Genomic DNA, 23,722 nt, shown 5'->3' with positions numbered 1-23,722 from the left:
TAAGTGCCTTGTAGAAACTTTATCTACATGATAAATGCCATTTGTTGAAATGATACAACCCTTTTAACCCCTTAAGGACCAGGCCAATGTTTATATTTGCATTTTTGACTTATTACTCCCTCCCCCCACCCCACCCCCGCTTTCTAACAGCTACAACTTTAAATTCATATGGCCATATGAGAGCTTATTTTTTTGCAAGATAAATAGTATTTTTGATTGGCACCATTTAATTTACCATATCTTGTATTGGAAAACAGGACCAAAATGACTTATCAGGTGAAATGGGAAAAAAACATAATTCTGTCAAGGTTTTGGGGGTTTTGTTATTACGGAGCGCTAAAAATGATGCTAATAATTACTTTATTCTGTGGGTCAGTACTAGTGGTGAGCAGGCCTCCGTACAGCTTTAAAACAAACTTTTGGATCCAAAGCTTGATTCGCTCAACACTAGTCAGTAGGATTATGGCAATACCATATCAATAGGCAATCATAATTCCCAAAATGTTGATGGTTTGCGTAAAATGTAAATAAATGTAGATTAAAAACAGCACCCAATGATCTGCAAATCTCATATACTTATATTTTATTCACAATAGATCACAGAACACATATGAGTAGTGTTGATTGAGCACCAAAGTGCTCGGGTGCTTGAGTAGAACACTTTGGGATGCTCGGGTGCTCGGCAGAGCACCCGAGCACATTGGAAGTCAATGGGAGAACCCGAGCATTAAACCAGGTACCTCCTGCTGTTATGAAGAGGGGAGGGTGTCTGGTTCATAGGAAAATGTCATAAATTGATGGAAACACCACCGAAATGGTTTTGGGAACAGCATGGGGAGGATGTCTGGATGCATCTTGGAGTCCGAGGTCGCTGCTGGGAACGATGTTGTCAGAGTAGTACGCCACTTTTACAGACTGACAATAATACGCAACAAACCGAAGATAACATCGATTTTACAGGAAAAATTGTTAGGAAACATTCTTTCCTGTATACCGTACTTACTTGTATATAAAGTGCAAGTTCTGCCAAATATTAGAAGGAAGAGGCACCGATACAACCTGTATATCACATAATGGAGGGCCTCATTCACATTGTGGTAGAATTGTTCAGGTAGTGGGACTCTTACACTCATAAAGCCTATGCACTAAGTGAAAGGGCTGCCAAAAATTACAAGGAACCGGCACTACAATACACCCTTTGTTACACATAAAGAAGGGCATCATACACAGCCATGAAAAATTATGATTGATGGCCTGCTGGTGACCCTCTAAAACATTAGGAGCAAGAGCCTGCTGGTGACCCTCTAAAACATTAGGGACGAGGGCCTGCTGCTCAGCTGACCATCTAAAACAATAGGGACGAGGGTCTTCTGCTGATCTGACCAGCTAAAAAAATAGGGGTGAGGGTCTGCTGCTGAGCTGACCATCTAAAACATTAGGGGTGATGGTCTGCTGCTGATCTGACCTTCTAAAACATTAGGGGTGAGGGTCTGCTGCTGAGCTGACCATTAAAACATTAGGGGTGATGGTCTGCTGCTGATCTGACCTTCTAAAACATTAGGGGTGAGGGTCTGCTGCTGATCTGACCTTCTAAAACATTAGGGGTGAGGGTCTGCTGCTGATCTGACCATCTTAAAAATTTGGGGTGAGGGTCTGCTGCTGATCTGACCATCTAAAACATTATGGACGAGGGCCTGCTGGTGACCCTCTAAAACATTATGGGTGAAGGCCTGCTGCTGAGCTGACCCCCTAAAACAGGCACCCTAAAACTGCGGCCCTCTAGCTGTTGTAAAACTACAACTCCCACAATGCCCTGCTGTAGGCTGATACATGTAGCCTGTTCAGGCATGCTGGGAGTTGTAGTTTTGCAACTGCTGGAGGGCCGCAGTTTGAGGATGCCTGCTCTAAAACATTAGGAGCAAGGGCAGCCTAATAAGCACGTTGATATGATGGAGGAGGAGGAGAAAAGGAAGATTGAACCATATACCCTTTTTTGTGGTGGAAGGGGTGCATGGGAATACAGTGCATTCAATACACCATAAAAGCCACATTTAAAGTGCCTTTATGTTCAGCCGCTTTCCTCTGGTGGAGTAGAGAAGTCAGGGGCAATCCAGGCCTTGTTCATTGTGATAAGAGTCAACCGGTCAGCATTTTCAGTTGACAGTCGGATGCGCTTATCAGTTATTATGCCCCCAGCAGCACTAAATACCCGCTCAGACAAAACGCTGGTGGCAGGACAGGCCAGCACCTCCAAGGCGTAGAGCGCCAGTTTGTGCCACGAGTCCAGCTTGGACACCCAATAGTTGTAAGGCACAGAGGGATAACATAGTAACATAGTACATAAGGCCGAAAAAAGACATTTGTCCATCCAGTTCGGCCTGTCATCCTGCAAGTTGATCCAGAGGAAGGCAAAAAAAACCTGTGAGGTAGAAGCCAATTTTCCCCACTTTAGGGGAATAAAAATTCCTTCCCGACTCCAATCAGGCAATCAGAATAACTCCCTGGAATAATGACCCCTCTCTAGAAGCTATAGCCTGTAATATTATTACACTCCAGAAATACGTCCAGGCCCCTCTTGAATTCCTTTATTGTACTCACCATCACCTCCTCCTCAGGCAGAGAGCTCCATAGTCTCACTGCTCTTACCGTAAAGAATCCTCTTCTATGTTTGTGTCCAAACCTTCTTTCCTCCAGACGCAGAGGATGTCCCCTCGTCACAGTCCTGGGGATAAATAAATGATGGGATAGATCTCTGTACTGACCCCAGATATATTTATACATATTAATTAGATCTCCCCTCACTCGTCTTTTTTCTAAAGTGAATAACCCTAATTTTGATAATCTTTCAGGGTACTGTAGTTGCCCCATTCCAGTTATTACTTTAGTTGCCCTCCTCTGGACCCTCTCCAGCTCTACTATGTCTGCTTTGTTCACTGGAGCCCAGAACTGTACACAGTACTCCATGTGTGGTCTGACTAGTGATTTGTAAAGTGGTAGGACTATGTTCTTATCAGGGGCATCTATGCCCCTTCTGATGCAACCCATTATCTTATTGGCCTTGGCAGCAGCTGCCTGACACTGGTTTTTGCAGCTTAGTTTGCTGTTTATTAAAATTCCTAAGTCATTTTCCATGTCAGTGTTACCGAGTGTTTTACCATTTAATAAGTACGGGTGACTTGCATTATTCCTTCCCATGTGCATAACTTTACATTTGTCAGTGTTAAACCTCATCTGCCACTTATCTGCCCAAGCCTCCAATCTATCCAGATCCCTCTGTAGTAGTATACTGTCCTCTTCAGTGTTAATTACTTTACACAGTTTAGTGTCATCTGCGAAAATTGATATTTTACTATGCAAGCCTTCTACAAGATCTTTAATAAATATATTGAAGAGAATAGGGCCCAATACTGACCCCTGAGGTACCCCACTAGTGACAGTGACCCCTGAGGTACCCCACTAGTGACAGTGACCCAATCTGAGTGTGTACCGTTAATAACCACCCTCTGTTTTCTATCATTGAGCCAGTTACTTACCCACATACAGACGTTTTCTCCCAGTCCGAGCAGTCTCATTTTATATACTAACCTTTTATGTGGTACAGTGTCAAATGCTTTGGAGAAGTCCAGATACACGACATCCATTGATTCGCCGCTGTCAAGTCTAGAACTTACCTCCTCATAGAAACTGATTAAATTAGTCTGACATGACCGATCCCTCATGAAGCCATGCTGATATGGCGTTATTTGCTTATTTCCGTTGAGATGCTCTAACATAGCATCTCTCAGAAAACCTTCAAACAGTTTACCCACGACAGATGTTAAACTTACCGGCCTATAGTTTCCAGGCTCTGTTTTTGGACCCTTTTTGAATATTGGCACCACATTTGCCATGCGCCAATCCTGTGGGACATTCCCTGTCAATATAGAACCTGCAAATATCAGAAATAAGGGTCTGGCTATGACATTACTTAATTCCCTTAGGATACGGGGGTGTATGCCATCCGGTCCTGGCCATTTCTCTATTTTAATCTTTTTAAGTCGCTGTTGCACTTCTGGGTCAGACAGGACACTTTTAATGGGGAATTTATTTCAACATTCGGCATGTCATCTGACAGTTTATTTTCCTCAGTGAATACATTGGAGAAAACAGACGCTAACACGGTCTAGTATGTAACAGACGCTAACACGGTCTGCTACGTACTCCTTCACCATCTTCCAAAACTTTTCTCTCCTTGTGACACTAGGCCACGAATCAGGGTGAGGGTGCTGGCGGGGTGTCATGAAACTGTCCCAGGCCTTGGAGAGTGTTGCCTTGCCTCTGTTGGAACTGCTGTATGTTCCCCTCGTCTCCCCTCCTCGGTTGCCCAAGTAACTACGTATTCTGCAGCCAGCATTGTCAGCTGGAAATCTTTGGAGCAATTTTTCCACAAGCACCTTCTGGTATTGCACCATTTTGCTTGTCCTCTCCACCACAGGAATGAGAGATGAGAAGTTCTCTTTGTAGCGGGGGTTGAGAAGGGTGAACAACCAGTAATCGGTGTTGGCCAAAATGCGTATAACGCGAGGGTCACAGGAAAGGCAGCATAACAAAGTCAGCCATGTGTGCCAGAGTCCCAACAGACAAGACTTCGCTGTCCTCATCAGGAGGATGACTCTCAATCTCCTCATCCTCTTCCTCCTCTCCGGCCCATCCACGCTGAACATCATCCAATTCGCTCTGAGAAGACGAACGGAGTGTGGTCTGGCTATCACCCTGTGTACTGTCTTCCCCCATTTCCACCTCTTCCACATGCAAAGCGCCCGCCTTCATTGTGAGCAGCGAGCATTTCAGTAGACACAGAAGTTGTATGGTGACGCTGATAATAGCGGCATTTCCCCTCACCATCTGTGTTGATTCCTCAAAGTTGTGTAAAACCTCACAGAGCTCAGACATCCATGCCCACTCGTCGCTTGTGAAGAGCGGAAGCTGACTGGAAAGGGCGATGACCATCTTGCAGCTGGTATTCCACTACTGCCCTCTGCTGCTCACAAAGCCTGGGCAACATGTGGAACGTGGAGCTCCAGCGCGTGCTCAGGTTCACACAACGGTTGGTGAGCTGGCAATTGCAAGCGCTGCTGCAGCGTTGCCAGACCGGTGGCAGCTGTAGATGACTTTTGGAAATAGGCAGACACGCAGCGCACCTTCACCAGTAGCTCAGGGAAATTGGGGTAGGTTTTGAGAAACCGCTGAACCACTAAGTTGAACACGTCGGCTAGGCATGGTATGTGTGTGAGTTTGCCAAGCTCCAAAGCCGCCACCAAGTTACGTCCATTATTAGACACAACCATGCCTGGTTATAGGTTGAGTGGCGAGAGCCACAGCTCATTCTGGTCCCTTATACCCTGCCACAGCTCTGCAGCGATGTGCTGTTTGTCACCTAAGAAAATAAGTTTCAGCACGGCCTGTTGCTGCTTCCCCACTGCAGTGCTACACTGCTTCCAGCTACTGACTGATGGCTGACTGGTGCTGCAAGGTGAGAATTCAGAGGTGGAAGTGGAGGAGGAGGTGGAGGAGGAGAAGGGGGAGTTGCAGACATTAAAGTAGGTGGTAGCGGAAATCCTGATGAAAGTATGGCCAGCACAATTCATGGTGCTGGTAGCACCTGTGCCATCCCAGGGTACGACTCGCTCCCGGCCTCCACAACGTTTACCCAGTGTGCCATCAGGGAAATGTAGCATCCCTGGCCACAAGCACTTGTCCATGTGTCAGTTTTTAAGTGCACCTTCCCAATAACTGCGTTGGTCAGGGCACAGGTGATGTTACGGGACACATGCTGGTGTAAGGCGGTGACGACACACCATGAAAAATAGTGGCGGCTGGGGACTGAGTAACAAGGGACGGCCACCGCCATCAGGCTGCGGAAATCCTCGGTGTCCAGAAGCCTAAATGGCAAAATTTCCAGAGCCAGCAATTTGGAAAGATGCGCATTTAGTGCTATGGTCTGTGGCTGGGTGGCTGGGTATTTGCGCTTTCGTTCAAAGGCCTGGGGTATGGACATCTGTATGCTGCGCTGGGACACAGAAGTGGATGTAGTAGATAATGGTGCTTGCAAAGGTCCAGGTGCAGGGCGGGAGGCATCCGGGCCTGTGTCTTGGACAGGGGATTGGCCAGCACGTAACACAGAGAAAGAGGAGGCAGTGGTGTGTCCCGCAGACACTGATTGTTGACCCAGGTGTTCGGCCCACCTATTAGGGTGCTTTGATGCCATGTGGCGGATCATGCGGGTGGTGGTGAGGTTGCTAGTGTTCACGCTCCTTCTCATTTTGGTACGGCACAGGTTGCAAATGACATTTCTTTTATCATCCGCACTTTCCTTAAAAAAGCATCAGACTGCGGAACACCTACCCCTTAGCAAGGGAAATTGCTGCAAGGGGGTGCTCCGGGGAACAGTTGCGGGCCTGTTTGGTGTTGCCCCCCTTCTCCATTTTGCCACCCCACTGTCTCTTCCAGCCTGTTGCGGTGCTGCGAATCCCTCCCCCTCTGTACTGCTGTCCTTGCTCAGCTTGACACCTTCCTAGGTTGGGTCAGTGATTTCATCGTCCACCATCTCCTCTTAAACTTCCTCACTCTGATCATCCTCCTGACTTGTTGACTTAACAAGAACCTCACTTATTGACAACTGTGTCTCATCCTCATCATGAACCTCTTGAGACACTAATTGCAGTTGATTTATTGGCAACTGTGTCTCATCATCATCATCCACCTCGTGAAACACTAATTGCTGTTCCCCACCGTCATCTTTTTCTGACTGTGAATACTCAAGAGTTTGGGAATCAGTGTACAAGATCTTCTCATTTCCCTCTTCAAGCGGGCTTGGCGAGAGGGCCAAATCAAGGAATGGCGATGAAAAGAGCTCCTCGGAATATCCGAGTGTAGGATAACTTGTTTGCCAAGACTCTCCATGGTGGGAGGAAGGAGGATCAGGGTGAGGATTCTGTTGACCAGACTCTTGGCTACTGAGACTGGGCTTTGTGGAAGACAGGGTGGTTCTTAACCGACTGGAAGAATTATCTGTTGCAATCCAACCGACCACCTGGTCGCACTGGTGTGATGTCGAGAGTGGTGTCCTGCGCCGCCCTGCAAACTGGGACATGAAGCTAGGTATCGTGGATGAGTGTGTTTCTTGTGCTCTGGCAGCAGGCACGGTTTCACCACGGCCACTTCCCTGTGCCTTCTGCTCGCCTTGAGCATATTAAATGGTATATACAGTCATATCTATAAATATTGGGACATCGACACAATTCTAACATTTTTGGCTCTATACACCACCACAATGGATTTTAAATTAAACGAACAAGATGTGCTTTAACTGCAGACTGTCAGCTTTAATTTGAGGTTATTTACATCAGGTGAACGGTGCAGGAATTACAACAGTTTGCATATGTGCCTCCCACTTGTTAAGGGACCAAAAGTAATGGGACAGAATAATAATCATAAATCAAATTTTCACTTTTTAATACTTGGTTGAAAATCCTTTGCAGTCAATTACAGCCTGAAGTCTGGAACGCATAGACATCACCAGACACTGGGTTTCATCCCTGGTGATGCTCTGCCAGGTCTCTACTGCAACTGTCTTCAGGTCCTGCTTGTTCTTGGGGCATTTTCCCTTCAGTTTTGTCTTCAGCAAGTGAAATGCATGCTCAATCGTATTCAGGTCAGGTGATTGACTTGGCCATTGCATAACATTCCACTTCTTTCCCTTAAAAAAACTCTTTGGTTGCTTTTGCAGTATGCTTTGGGTCATTGTCCATCTGCACTGTGAAGCGCGGTCCAATGAGTTCTGAAGCAATTGGCTGAATATGAGCAGATAATATTGTCCGAAACACTTCAGAATTCATCCTGCTGCTTTTGTCAGCAGTCACAGCATCAATAAATACAAGAGAACCAGTTCCATTGGCAGCCATACATGTCCACGCCATGACACTACCACCACCATGCTTCACTGATGATGTGGTATGCTTAGGATCATAAGCAGTTCCTTTCCTTCTCCATACTCTTCTATTTCCATCACTCTGGTGCAAGTTGATCTTGGTCTCCTCTGTCCATAGGATGTTGTTCCAGAACTGTGAAGGCATTTTTAGATGTCGTTTGGCAAACTCTAATCTGGCCTTCCTGTTTTTGAGGCTCACCAATGGTTTACATCTTGTGGTGAACCCTCTGTATTCACTCTGGTGAAGTCTTCTCTTGATTGTTGACTTTGACACACATACATCTACCTCCTGGAGAATGTTTTTGATCTGGCCAACTGTTGTGAAGGATGTTTTCTTCACCAGGGAAATAATTCTTCGGTCATCCGTGTTTTCCGTGGTCTGCTGGCTCTTTTGGTGTTGCTGAGCTCACGACTAATGTTTATCTCTCTGATGGGTTTGTTTTGTTTTTTCAGCCTAATGATGGCTTGCTTCACTGAAAGTGACAGCTCTTTGGATCTCATCTTGAGAGTTGACAGCAACAGATTCCAAATGCATATAGCACACTTGAAATGAACTCTGGAGCTTTTATCTGTTCATTGTAATTGGGTTAATGAGGGAATAACACACACCTGGCCATGGAACAGCTGAGAAGCCAATTGTCCCATTACTTTTGGCCCCTTAACAAGTGGGAGGCACATATGCAAACTGTTGTAATTCCTGCACCGTTCACCTGATTTGGATGTAAATACCCTCAAATTAAAGCTGACAGTCTGCAGTTAAAGCACATCTCGTTCGTTTCATTTTAAATCCATTGTGGGGGTGTATAGAGCCAAAAATGTTAGAATTGTGTCGATGCCCCAATATTTATGGACCTGTATGCTTGCAAGTATGTCACATGTACTGTAGCACAGGTTTTTTAAGTGTATGCGCAAATAAATTAGACTGAATGTCACTGATATTTAGGATGGGCATGCGTAGCAGCCAACAAACATGCGGGATGGAGACTGTAGCATCGCGCTCGAGCACACACGGTGCTCGGACGAACACCACGATGTGCCGAGCATCGCGATGCTTGAGTAAAAAAGTGTTAGACCGAGCATGCTCGCCCAACACTACATATGAGATGTTTTGACACTGAGACTTTTTACCATTTCATGAAAAAAAAATGAACCCATTTAGAACTTGATGGCAGCAACTCATCTCTTAAACGTTGGAGCAGGGCCATGTCTACCATTGTGTAGCAACACTCTGTAAACATCTATGAAGTGAGGAGACCAATTGGTGGAGTATGGGAAGAGTAATGTTGTCCCATTCTTGTCTTATTCTAGCTGCTCACCAGTTCTGGGTCTTCTTTGCCGGATTTTTCATTTCATGATGCGTCAAATGTTTTCTATTGGTGTAAATGTCTGAACTGTACACGGCCAGTTCAGCACCTGGACTAGTCTTCTGTGAAGCCATGCTGGTATGGTGGATGCAGTATGTGGTTTAGCATTGTCCTGCTGAAACATGCAAGGACGTCCCTGAAAGAGACATTGTTTAGATGGGAGAATATGTTGTAAAACCTCTATATACTGTTCAGCATTGATATGATAGGTCCTTTCCAGATGTGTAAGCTGCCCACACCATAGGCACTAATGCAACCCCATACCGTCAGAGATGCAGACTTTTGAACTGTGCTCTGATAACAAGCTGGGTGGTTCCTCTCCTCTTGAGTGGACAGCACACAGTGTCTGTGGTTTCCTAAAATAATTTCACATTTTGATTCATGTGACCACAGAACAGTTTTCCATTTTGCCTCAGTCCGTTTTAAATGAGCTTTGGTCCAGAGAAGACAGATGGCTGGTGTAATTTAAAGGATGAACTGATCATGTGCGTCCACCTCAGTAATGTTACAAAAAAAGAAACAAGAAAAAGAACAAACAGCAGGTGGCGCTATACAGATACATTTGATTGAATAAGTCAGTGGCTATGCTAAATTTTTAGTTACATGCAATTACAAAAGTATTCAGATCCAGGTGCTCGTTTGTGCAATGCCAGATATTTTTCTGTGGGACAATCCCTTTAAGGAGAAGGTAAAACTATGAGTGAAAGTACTTGGGACTGACCCATAACACATTGGCCTTTAGAATAATCATCCAGCAGAACATTATGACCTTGGTCGTGGCTTCATGATGTACATATCACCGGTCTGGGTGGGCTGGCATTGATGAAACCAGCCACGCACATTTTTCATATGCACGTCTTAAACCTGTCACTGACGTTAATTTACTTCTGTTTCCTTTCAGCCATCGAGTTCGGGAGTTTTCTATCATGAAAAGCTTTATAAATCAGAAGCAGATATATGAAATAAAAATCCCATTGCCACAAGTGGGAGTAGTTGGTGTAATTAATCTGATTTAATAAACATGAAGCAGCTTCACAACCGGCAGATATTAATAAGTGCCCCCCTCCCTCCCGGGATTATTTTTACTGCACTTTGAAATTGCAGTTTTGCAATAAGTAAGGGACGGCTAATAAAGAGGCCGCCTGCTACAACCAGCCTTATGCCCTAAACCCTGCCATATATGTAGGATTACTGCTGCTGTGAACCTAAGTAAATCTGTCTAATCCTTAACTTCCCTTTCAATACACAAAGGATTTTCCAATATGAAATACTCATGATAAATAAGTTTGCCCTGACTTCTAAAGACATAGTTCAATGTATGTGGAGGAGGATGGAGTTGTATATGAGTCTTTCTATACTGCAATGTATGTTTACTGTATGCACTGTGCAAGCTATAGGCCCCCATTATAAAAACGAAGGCCCAAAAAGTGTTTATTTGGCGTTATTTGCTGTAGTTTCTGTGCTTTTTTTTTACTGGCACTATTCAATAAAGAGGAATAAAGAGTAAAAAACATAGCCACCCTATGGGCGGGGGGAATAGGCGTGATGGAGAGGAGGGCAGAAGTGGTAGTGGGGGCAGATGGTTGGGCTACTCACAGTGGTGTTGGTCCTGCCCCAGCACTCCTCTAGGTCGTGCAGTGATGGGGCACCCCTTTTGTTCCTCCGGGGCACACCCTGGTCCGAATCTCCTGCCTTTTGGAAGATAGGTGTCACGGTCCCTCCCGTGACAGAGGTGAGAAGATCAGATAGACTTGCTGCACGTGAGGCTATCTGACAGGTCTCTCTGTTTTCCTCTTAGCATGTTGTTGTTTGGCAGGATCTCACATCTCCTTAGGTTCTGCTCGTTTTCAGTGATGAGGCTCTATTTAGATCCGCCTCACACTGCTGACCATGCGGTTGATATTTCCTGTTGGAGTTGCTAGAGCTTGCTTGTTTTGAATCTCCTGCTTCTCCAGACTTCCCAAAGCTAAGTGCTTGTTGCCTTTTCTGTTTGTTGTTCGCTGGTGGGTTTTGTTCTTTCATCTTGGAAAGAACCAGCTGTTTCCTCGTCTCCTGCTACCTATCCTAGGGCTCGTCAGTTTCAGCAGGGCCTATGTATACAGCGAATGAGCATTTCCACCCTCAGGATTAGGGAAAGGCCTAGGGATTATTAGGAGGTCACCATCCCTCTTCTTTAGCTTTTGAGGCCTAGACTGTTGTCTATTTCCTTTTGTGTGTATCTGGTGTTTTCCCCTTCCCCATTACCCGTGACAATAGGTTGCCCTTGAGTTTGAATGATCATAAGGTACAAGGCAGGATCCAGCAGCGGATGAAACTGAGAGGTCAGTGCACCTAAATGCGCAAAAACCCAGAAGCTCGCGCTTCCGTGCTTCCTACCTATGCCCCGTGTGTCCAATCCGGGCATAGATAGTTGCGCTGAATACTGGTAGCCTTACTGAGTAGGCTAACAGTATTTAAACTGCCAGGATAAGAAATGAGCAAAGGTGAGCAAAATAAGCTAATAATAAATTCCTGATAAACCAAAATAAATAAAAAAATGTAATAAAAAATATATAAGTTTAAATCACCCCCCTTTCTGTATAAAAAAAAATAAAATTCCTAAATAACAATAAATATAAACATCATGGGTATCACCGCGACCGAAAATTCCTATACTATTAAAATAGAAAGAAAAATTCCAATACGGCGAATGGTGTACCCGAAAAAAGGGTCAAAATGGCCGATTTGCCATTTTTTCATTGCTTCTCTTACCCCCCAAAAATTAATAAAATATGATCAAAAAGTCACGCATACTCCAAAATAGTATCAATTAAAAGTAAGATTGTTCTGCAAAAAATGAGCCCCTAAACAGCTCAGTAGACATAAGTATAAAAAAGTTATGGGGGTCAGAATATAAGGATATAAAAAATATTTGACATTTATTTTGACACTATTTTTACACTATTTATACATAAAGAACCTATACATATGGGGTATCGTTGTAATCGTACTGACCCATAGAATGAAGGGCATGGGTCAGTTCTGCCGTAAACAAAATACCGTGGGAACAAAACCTGTAAAACGTTGGAGGGATTGTGTTTTTTTCCAATTCCACCCCATTTTTTGTACCGCTTCTGACATTTTATGCCATATTTAATGGTAGAAACTTGTCCCGCAAAAAATAAGCCCTCATACAGCTATGTGACCGGAAAAATAAAAAAGTTATGGCTCACGAAAATAGGGCAGAAAAATGAAAACACAGAAACCAAAAAACCTCTGGTAGCCAAAGGGTTAAACAGTCTTAATAAATTCCAGGCTGAATCAGGAGGGTTATCTCTAGGTACTTTATCAAGATGCATTTACTTCTATATCAGGCCTTGCTACACACTAGTCTAGGCTGAGGCTACAATGCTTGCAAAGGTTTTCTACTAGGCCCACTGCGGGGTGTAGATCCTAAGACAGACCCATAATCAGTCTGCCTCTTGTATGACTGGAGACCTGAGACCAGTGTCAGACTGGGGTGCCTAGGGCCCACCAGTAAAAAAAATTTTGGAGTCCCTCCATACGGATACATTCAAATATTACCTACTCACACAGCAGCAAGATGCTATTGGATGATTGATTATAGTCCCTGTAGTGACTTTGATAAAGGTGGGTCCCTGAGAAAAGAGGATACTACTGTAGCTGGCGGCCTTTGTACCCATAAGTTATCTCAGCTGCCTGATCACGTCAATAAACTGCGTAGTTTCTTCAATAATCTACCCGTTTTTCTAAATGACCATAGGCTGGTTCAGGTGCTGTATGCTTCCTATCTATATGTAATGCAGTAAGTCTACCCTATTATATGTCACTGGTGCAGGGGTCCACCTTGCTCAGGGTCCCACCGGGTGATTCACCTGTACCCCTGTTGGACAGTCTGGGCCTACCTGAGACAGTAGAAACCCAGCCAAGAGCTGTGAAATACAGTAGTGACAACACAAGCGTTACCTCCACAGTCTGTTTCCTCGCACCCTCCAGTTTGGATGCTCAGCCTTCTGAATAATAATCATTTTCCTCACTCAGTCTGGTAAGTTTCAATGGAGTTGGACTGTAGGTGCTCACTAGACTCAGGCTCCTGCAGGCTGCTCGCATTATCTCATCCACAGACCGACTGCTTGCACACAGGATGGAGCCAAAGCCTCGGGGGAGGGTTCACAATGGTTGTGGGCAGCTGACTCTCCTTTTTTTATTGACGCAGCCAGGCTAGATGACTATGCAGGAATCTGGAAAGGAGAGGAAGGGGCTGGAGTAAGGGTGAACAGAGTGAGGGTCACAATAGCCTCCGTCCCCCCTAAAGCCCCGCTGTATTCTCGCTACTTTTCTAAAGTCAAAGTTGTTAATTATTTTGCAAATATACCTTTAATTAGTAACTTTTGTATGCCACAATATTTGGCACAATAACTTTGATAAATGTCCCCTATTGTGCCTGGTGTAACAGTGAATTTCCTTCTCACAGACTCTCTTTAAACAAGTTTCCATTCACTGACAGCAAAGAGAGATCGCCCTAATTTATTATCTAGAGCATCTCTCACGCGGCAGGCCCTGGCACTTCAGTTACGTGCACTGCCTATTGAGTTCACTGTGTATTGCTATGTAAACAATGTGATTAATAAGTAGCCCTGCTAAATGACATTGTATCTTCAGATAATTAACACCAACCCGAAAACAATGGCATTTTCCTCCTACATAATGAATTGTAATTAAGTATATTTATTATGCATGGAATATTGGAATATTATGCTCATTATGTCATTTTGGAAAGTAATTACTTACATTGTGGCAAAAGATCAATCCATTAAAGAGCATCTGTCAGCATGAGCAACCCTATTAAACCGGGCATATTGCCTAGTAGGGTTAATTATGCTGATTAAATTGATATATGTCTAATGGCTATACGAACTGCTGCAATTATATATTAGTTTTTATATTTATGCCAATTACCTAGTTTGAGAACCAGGGGGCTGGCAGTAGCGCTTGGAGCACTGCTATTAACATGCCCTATGTTCTTTGTAATCCCCTCTTCTTGTGCCTGAGCTGTGACTAATAACCATTGGTGGTCCAGCGTTAATATGTTATATCCAGTCACTGGCATCAGTGTGTTCCACTAGAAAAGCATGGCTTTCCTAATGTACTATGGCTTATATTTGTGCGCCTGCAATCATTAGTGGTGGCGGAGCTTTTGCAGAAGGGAAAGAGCACCATGCGGGGAGAAGAGAATACTGACTTTTCCATCTGCTCCTCCGTTGTCTGTGAAGAGCCAGGGAGAGCGCACGCCCTACAGGAGCAGAATGTAGCAGCCAGGAGGTGGGGAGTCCAAAACATGCCTACAGATTGAAGCAGGCAGAACTACCTCAATGGCTGTGCATGGAGAGGGATGAGTATTTCCAAGTGAGGGAAGATGCTGACAGGCAAAGACGGTCAGCATTGCAGTGCTGTATTAAGGATCAAGCAATAGACGCTAGTGGTGCTGTCTTCTGCTCTGTCCCAATACTTTTTGGACCACTCCAGTCCTGCTCACATTGGTCCCTGTCCCACTGATGTTCACACTCTCAAGCATACACACATATACTGTACATTTGCATTCCTCCTACTTTGCTCTCTACTACTTAGGCCTCCTGCACACGACCGTTGTGTGCACCCGTGGCCGTTGTCCCGTTTAACGTGTTTTTCTGCGGTCCCATTGACTTTCAATGGGTCGGTGGAAAAATCGGAAACTGCACTGTTTGGCAGCTGCATCCGTGATCCGTGTTTCCTGGCCGTGAAAAAAACAGGACCTGTCCTATTTTTTTCACGGCCAACGGTTCACAGACCCATTCAAGTCAATGGGTCAGTGAAAAATCACGGATGCACACAAGATAGTCATCCGCGTCCGTGATCTGTGTCCGTGATCCGTGTCCGTTTTTTCCTATCATTTCAACGGCAAACTTGACTTAGATTTTTCTTTCATTTTTCATGTCCGTAGATCCTCCAAAAATCCCGGAAGACCCACGGAAGAAAAAACGGGCACGGATCACGGTACAATGGAACCACGTTTTGCGGGACGTTAAAAAATACTGTCGTGTGCAGGAGGCCTTAATTAAAATAATTCTGCACAGGTTAAATTAGCTTGTTTGACCCTTTTCCTGCCAAGGAAGTATCTCGTACATCCTTGCATTGAGGCACTTCACTTATCAAAGACGTATCTCATATCTCCCAAACGTACCAAATCTGTCGGGACAGTCTCAGATTTTGGCACCCTTCCAACAGTCCTGGGACGGTTGAGGTATACAGGGAGTGCAGAATTATTAGGCAAGTTGTATTTTTGAGGATTAATTTTATTATTGAACAACAACCATGTTCTCAATGAACCCAAAAAACTCATTAATATCAAAGCTGAATATTTTTGGAAGTAGTTTTTAGTTTGTTTTTAGTTTTAGCTATTTTAGGGGGATATCTGTGTGTGCAGGTGACTATTACTGTACATAATTATTAGGCAACTTAACAAAAAAACAAATATATACCCATTTCAATTATTTATTTTTACCAGTGAAACCAATATAACATCTCAACATTCACAAATATACATTTCTGACATTCAAAAACAAAACAAAAACAAATCAATGACCAATATAGCCACCATTCTTTGCAAGGACACTCAAAAGCCTGCCATCCATGGATTCTGTCAGTGTTTTGATCTGTTCACCATCAACATTGCGTGCAGCAGCAACCACAGCCTCCCAGACACTGTTCAGAGAGGTGTACTGTTTTCCCTCCTTGTAAATCTCACATTTGATGATGGACCACAGGTTCTCAATGGGGTTCAGATCAGGTGAACAAGGAGGCCATGTCATTAGATTTTCTTCTTTTATACCCTTTCTTGCCAGCCACGTTGTGGAGTACTTGGACGCGTGTGATGGAGCATTGTCCTGCATGAAAATCATGTTTTTCTTACCTTGCAGACTTCTTCCTGTACCACTGCTTGAAGAAGGTGTCTTCCAGAAACTGGCAGTAGGACTGGGAGTTGAGCTTGACTCCATCCTCAACCCAAAAAGGCCCCACAAGCTTATCTTTGATGATACCAGCCCAAACCAGTACTCCACCTCCACCTTGCTGGCGTCTGAGTCGGACTGGAGCTCTCTGCCCTTTACCAATCCAGCCACGGGCCCATCCATCTGGCCCATCAAGACTCACTCTCATTTCATCAGTCCATAAAACCTTAGAAAAATCAGTCTTGAGATATTTCTTGGCCCAGTCTTGACGTTTCAGCTTGTGTGTCTTGTTCAGTGGTGGTCGTCTTTCAGCCTTTCTTACCTTGGCCATGTCTCTGAGTATTGCACACCTTGTGCTTTTGGGCACTCCAGTGATGTTGCAGCTCTGAAATATGGCCAAACTGGTGGCAAGTGGCATCTTGGCAGCTGCACGCTTGACTTTTCTCAGTTCATGGGCAGCTATTTTGCGCCTTGGTTTTTCCACACGCTTCTTGCGACCCTGTTGACTATTTTGAATGAAACGCTTGATTGTTCGATGATCACGCTTCAGAAGCTTTGCAATTTTAAGAGTGCTGCATCCCTCTGCAAGATATCTCACTATTTTTGACTTTTCTGAGCCTGTCAAGTCCTTCTTTTGACCCATTTTGCCAAAGGAAAGGAAGTTGCCTAATAATTATGCACAGCTGATATAGGGTGTTGATGTCATTAGACCACACCCCTTCTCATTACAGAGATGCACATCACATAATATGCTTAATTGGTAGTAGGCTTTCGAGCCTATACAGCTTGGAGTAAGACAACATGCATAAAGAGGATGATGTGGTCAAAATACTCATTTGCCTAATAATTCTGCACGTAGTGTATAGTTGAATATAATGGTGGACATTAGCCGTCAGCTTCCTGCTCCACCATTCTCCGATCTGTGCTCTTCCCCCAGCAGCAGGTGCAATACAGTGAAGTCATTGTGTGTGTTGGAAACTTGAGAGCATGAATGGGCCTGTGTACACTCTTGCTCAGCAGGTACGATGATGTTGCCACAATCATGCCTGATACTGGGGAACAGGATGTGCTCTGTTCATCTGTGGAACGGGGCTAGGTGAGTATTATATAATTATTATTTTTTTCTTTTAAAACTTTCTTTTTTATTTTTAAACAAGGGTATAACCATATAAAGTAAAACATCCAAATTGTTATTTCCATTTCTTAAACCTTACCCCCCTAATACCCTCCCAAACTCCCACCCCTTTACGATGCTTCCCCCCCCCTAAAAAAAAAAAAAAACTATTCTCCCCATATCTTAAGCCATTTATCCTCCGAGTTTCTTTGTTCATATAGAACATATTCATACCTTATGATCTTGTTAACGAGATTTAGCCATATATTTATACTTAGAGTATTAGATGAAAACCAAACCCGTGCTATCAGGAGCCTTGCCCAAAACATTATTTTAACCCAAAAAATCCTTTTATATTTATGGCACCCAACAGTATTATAGTAATTATTAACACTAAGGGATTTCACCACTGTAAGAGGGACACTAAGGGGGCAACATTACTATAAGAAGGCACTAAGGTGGCAATATTATGGGAAAGGGGGACCAAGGGGGTAGTGCCCACTTACAATAATGTGTGTCGTGGAAGCCGGCCCCCCAAATCAGATACTAGTGACCAATCAGAGGATAGGTCATGAGTAAATATTCCACTTTAAAGAAGCCTTCCTTCTTCAGCAAACTGTGATTTCACAGGGTGGCCACTGAGGGGCAGGCTGCAGGGCGAGGAGGAGAGGCACTGACTGACTGTGCATGTTGTCTATCCTTCTCCCCCATCAATCACAGACCATATTTGCTCTCTGATTGTCACATATTGGGATAGTCTTATTATTACTTTTTTTTTAACCTTCTGCCGTCACACTAACGCCGAAAGGCGTCAATGCTGCGGCGCTGCCAGGTCACACTAACGCCGATTGGCGTCATCTCGCGTGAGCCGAGATTTCCTGTGAACGCGCGCACACAGGCGCGCGCGCTCACAGGAACGGAAGGTAAGCGAGTGGATCTCCAGCCTGCCAGCGGCGATCGCTCGCTGGCAGGCTGGAGATCCGAATTTTTTAACCCCTAACAGGTATATTAGACGCTGTTTTCATAACAGCGTCTAATATACCTCCTACCTGGTCCTCTGGTGGTCCCTTTTGTTAGGATCGACCACCAGAGGACTCAGGTAGGTCAGTACAGTCGCACCAAACACTACACTACACCCCCCCCCCCGTCACTTATTAACCCCTTATAAACCCCTGATCACCCCATATAAACTCCCTGATCACCCCCCTGTCATTGATCACCGCCCTGTCATTGATCACCCCCCCTGTCAGGCTCCGTTCAGACGTCCGTATGATTTTTACGGATCCACGGATACATGGATCGGATCCGCAAAAAGCATACGGACGTCTGAATGGAGCCTTACAGGGGGGTGATCAATGACAGGCGGGTGATCACCCATATACACTCCCTGATCACCCCCCTGTCATTGATAACCCCCCTGTAAGGCTCCATTCAGACGTCCGCATGCGTTTTGTGGATCCGATCCATGGATCCGTAAAAAATCATGCGGATGTCTGAATGGAGCCTTACAGGGGGGGTGATCAGTGACAGGGGGGTGATTACCCTGATCACCCCCTGTCATTGATAACCCCCCTGTAAGGCTCCATTCAGACGTCAGCATGCGTTTTGTGGATCCGATCCATGTATCCATGGATCCGTAAAAAATCATGCGGATGTCTGAATGGAGCCTTACAGGGGGGGTGATCAGTGACAGGGGGGTGATCACCCTGATTACCCTGATCACCCCCTGTCATTGATAACCCCCCTGTAAGGCTCCATTCAGACGTCCGCATGCGTTTTGTGGATCCGATCCATGGATCCGTAAAAAATCATGCGGATGTCTGAATGGAGCCTTACAGGGGGGGTGATCAGTGACAGGGGGGTGATTACCCTGATCACCCCCTGTCATTGATAACCCCCCTGTAAGGCTCCATTCAGACGTCAGCATGCGTTTTGTGGATCCGATCCATGGATCCATGGATCCGTAAAAAATCATGCGGATGTCTGAATGGAGCCTTACAGGGGGGGTGATCAGTGACAGGGGGGTGATTACCCTGATCACCCCCTGTCATTGATAACCCCCCTGTAAGGCTCCATTCAGACGTCAGCATGCGTTTTGTGCATCCGATCCATGGATCCGTAAAAAATCATGCGGATGTCTGAATGGAGCCTTACAGGGGGGTGATCAATGACAGGGGGGTGATCAATGACAGGCGGGTGATCACCCATATACACTCCCTGATCACCCCCTGTCATTGATCACCCCCCCTGTAAGGCTCCATTCAGACATCCGCATGATTTTTTACGGATCCATGGATACATGGATCGGATCCACAAAACACATGCGGATGTCTGAATGGAGCCTTACAGGGGGTGATCAGGGTAATCAGCCCCCTGTCACTGATCACCCCCCCTGTCATTGATAACCCCCCTGTAAGGCTCCATTCAGACGTCCGCATGCGTTTTGTGGATCCGATCCATGTATCCATGGATCCGTAAAAAATCATGCGGATGTCTGAATGGAGCCTTACAAGGGGGGTGATCAGTGACAGGGGGGTGATCACCCTGATTACCCTGATCACCCCCTGTCATTGATAACCCCCCTGTAAGGCTCCATTCAGACGTCCGCATGCGTTCTGTGGATCCGATACATGTATCCATGGATCCGTAAAAAATCATGCGGATGTCTGAATGGAGCTTTACAGGGGGGGTGATCAGTGACAGGGGGGTGATCACCCTGATTACCCTGATCACCCCCTGTCATTGATAACCCCCCTGTAAGGCTCCATTCAGACGTCCGCATGCGTTTTGTGGATCCGATCCATGTATCCATGGATCCGTAAAAAATCATGCGGATGTCTGAATGGAGCCTTACAGGGGGGGTGATCAGTGACAGGGGGGTGATCACCCTGATTACCCTGATCACCCCCTGTCATTGATAACCCCCCTGTAAGGCTCCATTCAGACGTCCGCATGCGTTCTGTGGATCCGATCCATGTATCCATGGATCCGTAAAAAATCATGCGGATGTCTGAATGGAGCTTTACAGGGGGGGTGATCAGTGACAGGGGGGTGATCACCCTGATTACCCTGATCACCCCCTGTCATTGATAACCCCCCTGTAAGGCTCCATTCAGACGTCCGCATGCGTTCTGTGGATCCGATACATGTATCCATGGATCCGTAAAAAATCATGCGGATGTCTGAATGGAGCCTTACAGGGGGGGTGATCAGTGACAGGGGGGTGATCAGGGAGTCTATATGGGTGATCACCCCCCTGTCATTGATCACCCCCCTGTCATTGATCACCCCCCCCTGGTAAGGCTCCATTCAGACATTTTTTTTGGCACAAGTTAGCGGAAATTTTTTGTTTGTTTTTGTTTTTTCTTACTAAGTCTCATATTCCACTAACTTGTGTCAAAAAATAAAATCTCACATGGACGCACCATACCCCTCACGGAATCCAAATGCGTAAACATTTTTAGACATTTATATTCCAGACTTCTTCTCACGCTTTAGGGCCCCTAAAAAGCCAGGGCAGTATAAATACCCCACATGTGACCCCATTTCGGAAAGAAGACACCCCAAGGTATTCCGTGAGGGGCATATTGAGTCCATGAAAGATTGAAATTTTTGTCCTAAGTTAGCGGAAAGTGAGACTTTGTGAGGAAAAAAACAAAAAAAAATCAATATCCGCTAACTTATGCAAAAAAAATAAAAATTCTAGGAACTCGCCAGGCCCCTCATTGAATACCTTGGGGTGTCTTCTTTCCAAAGTGGGGTCACATGTGGGGTATTTATACTGCCCTGGCTTTTTAGGGGCCCGAAAGTGTGAGAAGAAGTCTGGGATCCAAATGTCTAAAAATGCCCTCCTAAAAGGAATTTGGGCCCCTTTGCGCATCTAGGCTGCAAAAAAGTGTCACACATGTGGTATCGCCGTACTCAGGAGAAGTTGGGCAATGTGTTTTGGGGTGTCATTTTACATATACCCATGCTGGGTGAGAAAAATATCTTGGTCAAATGCCAACTTTGTATAAAAAAATGGGAAAAGTTGTCTTTTGCCAAGATATTTCTCTCACCCAGCATGGGTATATGTAAAATGACACCCCAAAACACATTCCCCAACTTCTCCTGAGTACGGCGATACCAGATGTGTGACACTTTTTTGCTGCCAAGGTGGGCAAAGGGGCACATATTGCAAAGTGCACCTTTCGGATTTCACCGGCCATTTTTTACAGATTTTGATTGCAAGGTACTTCTTACACATTTGGGCCCCTAAATTGCCAGGGCAGTATAACTACGCCACAAGTGACCCCATTTTGGAAAGAAGACACCCCAAGGTATTCCGTGAGGGGCACGGCGAGTTCCTAGAATTTTTTATTTTTTGTCACAAGTTAGCGGAAAATGATGATTTTTCTTTTTTTTTCTTTTTTCCTTACAAAGTCTCATATTCCACTAACTTGCGACAAAAAATAAAAAATTCTAGGAACTCGCCATGCCCCTCACGGAATACCTTGGGGTGTCTTCTTTCCAAAATGGGGTCACTTGTGGGGTAGTTATACTGCCCTGGCAATTTAGGGGCCCAAATGTGTGAGAAGTACCTTGCAATCAAAATGTGTAAAAAATGGCCTGCAAAATCTGAAAGGTGCACTTTGGAATATGTGCCCCTTTGCCCACCTTGGCTGCAAAAAAGTGTCACACATCTGGTATCGCCGTACTCAGGAGAAGTTGGGGAATGTGTTTTGGGGTGTCATTTTACATATACCCATGCTGGGTGAGAGAAATATCTTGGCAAAAGACAACTTTTCCCATTTTTTTATACAAAGTTAGCATTTGACCAAGATATTTCTCTCACCCAGCATGGGTATATGTAAAATGACACCCCAAAACACATTCCCCAACTTCTCCTGAGTACGGCGATACCAGATGTGTGACACTTTTTTGCAGCCAAGGTGGGCAAAGGGGCACATATTCCAAAGTGCACCTTTTGGATTTCACCGGTCATTTTTTACAGATTTTGATTGCAAAGTTCTTCTCACACATTTGGGCCCCTAAATTGCCAGGGCAGTATAACTACCCCACAAGTGACCCCATTTTGGAAAGAAGACACCCCAAGGTATTCCGTGAGGGGCATGGCAAGTTTTTAGAATTTTTTATTTTTTGTCGCAAGTTAGTGGAATATGAGACTTTGTAAGAAAAAAAATAAAAATAAAAATCATCATCATTTTCCGCTAACTTGTGACAAAAAATAAAAAGTTCTATGAACTCACTATGCCCATCAGCGAATACCTTAGGGTGTCTACTTTCCGAAATGGGGTCATTTGTGGGGGTTTTCTACTGTTTGGGCATTGTAGAACCTCAGGAAACATGACAGGTGCTCAGAAAGTCAGAGCTGCTTCAAAAAGCGGAAATTCACATTTTTGTACCATAGTTTGCAAATGCTATAACTTTTACCCAAACCATTTTTTTTTTGCCCAAACATTTTTTTTTTATCAAAGACATGTAGAACAATAAATTTGGCGAAAAATGTATATATGGATGTCGTTTTTTTTGCAAAATTTTACAGCTGAAAGTGAAAAATGTCATTTTTTTGCAAAAAAATCGTTAAATTTCGATTAATAACAAAAAAAGTAAAAATGTCAGCAGCAATGAAATACCACCAAATGAAAGCTCCATTAGTGAGAAGAAAAGGAGGTAAAATTCATTTGGGTGGTAAGTTGCATGACCGTGCAATAAACCGCTAAAGTTGTGGAGTGCCGATTTGTAAAAAAGGGCCTGGTCACTAGGGGGGTATAAACCTGTGGTCCTTAAGTGGTTAAAGGAGTGAAAAGATGAGCACATGCACATCTGATCACCCATCTGCTCCTAATTAGGCCAACCATTGCTGCTGTAGCCAGACGTTAACAGCGTCCGGATCACAATGCCAAATAATTTGCACCAAACACACAAGCATTAATAGTAATACATTGTACTCTGTCCCTATCCTGTCTATACCCGATCTATAGAGTAACACAGACTGCTGCTGGAGCAATACCCATTACACACCGCAGTAATAGTGATAATGATTATCAGTAGAGAGGAATATCTCATATATTTCTGATAGATGGGAAAGATTTTAATCAGTCAGAAAATACATTTTCGCTCACTGACTGTTTCCATAAACAATTGTTTTCAATTACCATGGTCATTTTTTTTCTTTCAAAAAAAGAACGCTTTTCAACCTGTTTTCAGATAGGTGGAATACGGGGGCTTTTTGGGCCCATATTATGGATGTAACACTACAGTTCATTAGAACCAGAGGTATGGTGTA

Source organism: Bufo gargarizans, chromosome 2 (genome assembly GCF_014858855.1).
Source record: "Bufo gargarizans isolate SCDJY-AF-19 chromosome 2, ASM1485885v1, whole genome shotgun sequence".
Taxonomy (NCBI): domain Eukaryota; kingdom Metazoa; phylum Chordata; class Amphibia; order Anura; family Bufonidae; genus Bufo; species Bufo gargarizans.
The sequence above is the reverse complement of the archived record's forward strand: the minus strand, read 5'-3'. Positions refer to the sequence as shown.